Source organism: Hippocampus zosterae, chromosome 1, assembly GCF_025434085.1.
Source record: "Hippocampus zosterae strain Florida chromosome 1, ASM2543408v3, whole genome shotgun sequence".
Classification (NCBI taxonomy): domain Eukaryota; kingdom Metazoa; phylum Chordata; class Actinopteri; order Syngnathiformes; family Syngnathidae; genus Hippocampus; species Hippocampus zosterae.
This window is the reverse complement of record NC_067451.1, coordinates 34947675-34953540: the sequence shown is the minus strand read 5'-3', so window position 1 is coordinate 34953540 and position 5866 is coordinate 34947675. Positions and strand designations below refer to the sequence as shown.

General features: G+C 42.7%; 1 long non-coding RNA gene across 1 annotated transcript; it reads left to right on the top strand.

The window, feature by feature from the left end:
- The first annotated feature begins 4492 nt into the window (after positions 1-4492).
- On the top strand, positions 4493-5214 carry LOC127597823 (uncharacterized). The gene is made up of 3 exons (XR_007961771.1): positions 4493-4618; positions 4776-4896; positions 5002-5214. It is a non-coding gene; the product is annotated as an uncharacterized LOC127597823 (long non-coding RNA).
- The last annotated feature ends 652 nt before the right edge of the window (positions 5215-5866 follow it).

Genomic DNA, 5866 nt, shown 5'->3' with positions numbered 1-5866 from the left:
TGCTGCCTTTGCCAGAGATTTACAGTGAGGCACGCTTTCCCACTTCCCCTCCGTGAGAGAATTCAAAGCCCATCACGATCACACACTCAACGGTGATTATTTACAAAGTGCGATCATTGATATGCAAATTTGGGAGCAGATTTTGTGAGCTCCCAAAGGGAAAAAAATGACAATGTCGTTCCCTGTCACACTTTGACCTTGATATTGACCCGTACTTGTTGAGCACATTCCCAGAAGTAAATCAAACTGACCTTGGAAAGGAAATGGCTGATATAGCCGACAAAGATGTATGGGTGTCCCAATTCAAACGTCTGACAGCTGATCTTGAAGACTCGCCAGAAAGCCCGGCTTGCCCAAAGCCAAAAATGGTGCGAAATTGAAAGCCTTCCACCACCCGAGAAACTTGTCTTTGACACATGGACTCCTCTTCCCGACAATTATAGGAACATGAAGACATATGCATTTGGAGTATTATCCATCTTTGGATAAAAATCCCCTTGCGAGCAGATATTCTCAAACAAACTACATCAAATCAAAATATTGCACCCACCTATAAATAAGAGCTTGCAGGCCTGCGTCAAAATTAAAGTTACATCTTATATGCCCGATGTTGAGAAACTGACCAGTGATGTCAGAAAGCAGAAATGTGTAAGATCACAATCATGTCACAGGCACATATTTACTAACAAAGTGGCTGTTTTTATAAAGGGATTTCTGATTTTCAGTATAAATTCGGAATGACACAGGGATATTAATGTGTTTTTTTGTTCAGGTCCGCGGAGAGCTGCGTTGGTTGCATTTCAAAAGAGAAGAAGACTTAAGTGGTATTAATTAGATTTTGTGTCCCGGCACTTTACTTTTTCAAAAGGCTGCTGTTGTATTTTTTTAAATGCTGGCTGCATTTTATTGCACGTTATGCACTTTCTACGGGCCGCAGTGTGCGTTGAGTTTCGTGACATCAGTGCACCATTCTTCGTTGATATAGAAGCAAATCCCACCACCTTTCGATTTCCCTGAGAGCTGCGTGTCGCGATCGGCTCGGAGTAGGCGGAAGCCGGGTAGATGTTGCGCGGAATCCGGGTGGCGGTCATTGAGCCAGGTTTTAGTGAAGCAGAGCGCAGCAGAACGTGCAAAGGTTTTGTTGGTCTTTGTGAGGAGAAGACGTTCATCCATCTTGTTTGGCAGAGAACGTAGATTAGCAAGATGGATCGATGGGAGCGGGGTTTGAAATCCACGCTGCCGTAGCTTGACTAGCACACCGGCTCGCTTCCCCCTTCTCTGACGGCGTTTCCATGCTCCGTACAGTGCAGCCGCTCCGCTCGCTATTCGCTCAGAAAATCCTTGTGGATTTTCGTGTGCTGGTAAAAAGTCAGAGCGTAGACTCTCTAATGCTAAGCAACTCTTCCCTCGTGTAAGTAAGCCGCATAGGGTCGCCCCCCCCCCAAAAAAAAAACAAAAACAAAAAGAAAATGACAAAAACAGGAATAATACTAGGGAGCGCGTAAGCGAGGCAGCCACATGTGTCGGCGCCATCAGTACCCTTGGGTGAGGTCTTGTGTCAGTTGGGATAATTGTGCATTTGGATTAGTTAGTTGGACTAGAAATGTGACATGCTACTTGTGTATAATAAAACTCAACAGGGTTCTCAGTGAGGAACCTGCACCAGCAAAAGCACATCGTCTGCAACCAAATTAAGAGGGCCATTGTCCTGCCTGTTTTCCAGCTCTGCCGGCTGCAACACACCTGATCCAAATCATCAGCATCATTCCAGCGCTGCTTCACAGCTGGCTGATGAGTTGATCACTTGAATCAGGTGTGTTGCTCCTTGGAGAGCTGGAAAACAAGCAGGACGATTGAGTCTGGACACCCCTGGGTGAAGAGTTTAGCCTGCATTTTGAACAGTGCGAATAATGATGATTAGCATTAGCCTGAAGCGAGGGTGGGGGGGGGGGGGGAGGAGGATGATTATGTGCTGAAAGCACAGACATGACTTTTTTCTGATGGCATATGAAAATATGAAAAATACAGTCATACCTCGGTTTTCGACCATAATCCGTTAGAGAAGGCTGTTCGAAAACCGATTTGTTCACAAACCGAAACCATGTTTCGCATTGTAATTAATGTCATAAATTTTATTCTGTTCCAAGTCTAGAAAACTTTTTAAAGCACTTTTTAACACAATAAACTGTATACACGTATAAGAGAGTAGGTAACATGTAAAATACTGTTTGTTTGTTTGTTTTACTGAACATATAAAACACAATACAATAAATTGACATAAGTGAAAGGAAGCAAAAGTTGTAAAAAGGAAAAGAAAAAAACTGCTATCATCACAATTCTATGTTCAAAGGAGTAGGAGGAAATAAGAAATGTATCTAGTCCTACCCCTTGTTCTGTAGCAACATATGAGTTGATCCTTTTTAAATACGAAAATAAAAGAAAAATCAACATATCATCTATGCTTTTATCCTTATGCGTACTGTACTCATCTCTCTTTACAACTCTCGGTTTGTATATACATACTCACTCTTGCATTCTTATATCAATGTTCGCATATTCATAATTCTGATGATTACTATATGATATAGATATATCAAATGTAAAAAAAAAAAAAGATAAAGATATCCTTTATTCGTCCCATACTGGGGAAATTTACAGCCTCCAGCAGCAAGAATGTATGTAGAAAGAAGAAAGAGCCTTAACTCTGATTTATGTAGGTTTTTTTGTACTAATCTTTTGAATTTGTTTTTGAACTCGACAAGCGATTTACTCATTTTCAGGTCTGTTTCAAAATTATTCCACAGATTTACACCGATTACTGATACACTCCTTTGCTTGATGTTTGTTCTTGTTTTGGATTTTTTGTATAGGTTAGTACCCCTTAAATTATAACAACTTTCTCTCATTTCAAAAAGCTTCTGGATGTTTTGGTAAAGGAGGTTATTATGAACTTTATACATTAATTGGGCGATTTTAAAGTCAACCCTAGTGGGGGATCAAGCGGCTCGGAATATGAATGAATGAATGAATAAAGTCAACCAGGTCATAGAATTTCCTTGTGTTTGATTTGATGAATCGTGGATTCGTGGGTTCTGTATATTTAGACCTATTGATTATTCTGATTGCTTTTTTTTTGTAGTTTTAAAACAGGGAGTGTGTTTGTTTTGCATGTGTTTCCCCATGTTTCCACACAGTAGGTCATAAATGGAAGTAATAATGAATAGTAAAATGTGTACAATGATCTTTTATTTAACACATCTGTCATGATGTAGAAAGACAAATATTAAAAATTCTGTTTCTTTGTGGATTTTGGATGGAAGAAAGGTGCACATTTCTTACCATCAAAAACTGTTGTACTTTTTAGGATACTAATTGTTTCAGATGAAGTAATTGCAACCACCTGGGAAGGGCCAATTGTTGCTTGGACCTGATTGGCCTGAAGCTCAAGTGAACTCCCTTTAAAAGAGGAATGAGGAAGTCACTGGGGGCCGCACAACTTGGAGAGCAGTGCTTAGTGATGGGTCCAGCGACACCGATGCATTGACACATGCGCCGGGCTCACAGAGCAAACCACGTGTCGATGCATGTGCTGGCTCATTACGTCACGTGATTGACACGTGAACTGCGTTGACACAGTCCAGGCTTCTAATTGACACACCAGCTGCGTTGACACAGTCCAGGCTGCTAATTGACACATCGACTGTGTTGACACAGTCCAGGCTGCTAATTGACACATCGGCTGCGTTGACACAGTCCAGGCTGCTAATTGACTGCACCGGTGCAGTTTAGACTGCATCGGCTGCTTGGCACAGTACAGGCTGCGCCACTTAGTCCAGGGGGCGTCGACTCAGTGCAGAGGGCGTTGACGCAGCAAAAGCCCGCCGCACAGTGTTTATAAGGAAGTCGTTTGGCGACACAAAGCCACCTGCCGAAACAAGCCAGACCTTACTCACGCTCGCTTGTCGAAGTTCGTGTCAGTACAGACTTCGTGTTCGTGCCTTGCCGATTATGGAGCAGAGACGCAAATCATCCGCCGTGTGGGACCTAGTGATGGGTCCAGCGACACCGATGCATTGACACATGCGCCGGGCTCACAGAGCAAACCACGTGTCGATGCATGTGCTGGCTCATTACGTCACGTGATTGACACGTGAACTGCGTTGACACAGTCCAGGCTTCTAATTGACACACCGGCTGCGTTGACACAGTCCAGGCTGCTAATTGACACATCGACTGTGTTGACACAGTCCAGGCTGCTAATTGACACATCGGCTGCGTTGACACAGTCCAGGCTGCTAATTGACACGTGAACTGCACCGGTGCAGTTTAGACTGCATGGGCTGCTTGGCACAGTACAGGCTGCGCCACTTAGTCCAGGGGGCGTCGACTCAGTGCAGAGGGCGTTGACGCAGCAAAAGCCCGCCGCACAGTGTTTATAAGGAAGTCGTTTGGCGACACAAAGTCACCTGCCGAAACAAGCCAGACCTCACTTACGCTCGCTTGTCGAAGTTCGTGTCAGTGCAGACTTCGTGTTCGTGCCTTGCCTTCCTTGCCGATTATGGAGCAGAGACGCAAATCATCCGCCGTGTGGGACCATTTTGATGTCCCGGAGAATAAGGTATTATTTATTTATTCAAATCGCCTTCTGTCGCCGAGAGCCTCTCGGCGAGAGGCACTCGCCGAGTGCCTCTCAGATTATTGACATGTGTTGTACCATTCTAATCCGAATACATTTCAAGGTAACTTAGTTACTTCTTATTCACATTTCATTACAGGTGAAATGTCGAATTTGCCGGGTCGAATTGTCATACACCAACAGAAGCACCTCCACCATGCTGAGGCATTATCGGGCCAAGCATGAGAATGAAGTTCGCGATACACCCAGTATTACGCCAGGTATACAAACGTTCACTCATCTTTTCACGGTTGCTATGTTGATGATTTAATTGACAATCAGTAATTATTATTGGTTGACTCTCTACTCCATGTTTGACAATCAAGGTTCCACGAAGCAGCTGTACTGGAAGGACCAACACACTTCTTTCCCAAACCTCTCCCACCTCGCAAAGGAGTTCCTTTGTACGCCAGCCTCATCCGTCCCTTGTGAGCGTGTGTTCTCCACAGCAGGAGAAATCGCTTGTAAAAGACGCAACAGGCTGAAGTTTAAAACATTGGAGCATCTTATTTTTCTCAATAAAAATTTGTGAAATAAAAGCCCACAAGCATCCTCATTCAAATGATCTTCACATTATTTGAACACATTGAATGTTGCAAAATGAATGCATGGATGTGAATGATATTGTACACTTCATCATCAAATCGATGAATGACCTTATGAAAATGTTTTGGAACAGTTGTAGATGCAAAACCGTGCTGGCAGCTACGTAATAGATAATAAAATAAAAATATCCCAAACCATCGGGATCCTCCCAAAAACTAAGGATGTGCTGAATAAGAGATCCTTGTACACATACTTTTATTACTTCCATATTTGACCTATTGTGTGGAAATATGGGGAAATGCCAGTAAAACACTGTTTTAAAACTACAATACAAAGCAATCGGAACAATCGCTGGTTCCAAATGGACGGAACCCACAAATCCACTGTTTATCAAATTAAACAATGAAATCTCATGACCTGATTGACTTCAAAATCGCCCAATTAATGTACAAAGCACACAATAATAACCTTTGCCAAAAGATCCAGAAGCTTTTTAAAATTTGAGAAAGTTGTCATAATTTAGGGGGTACTAATCTATACAAAAAAATCCAAAACATGAACGAACATCACACAAAGGAGTATATCTGTAATAAGTGTAAATCTGTGGAATGATTCTGAAACGGACCAGTAAAATGAGGAACTCTC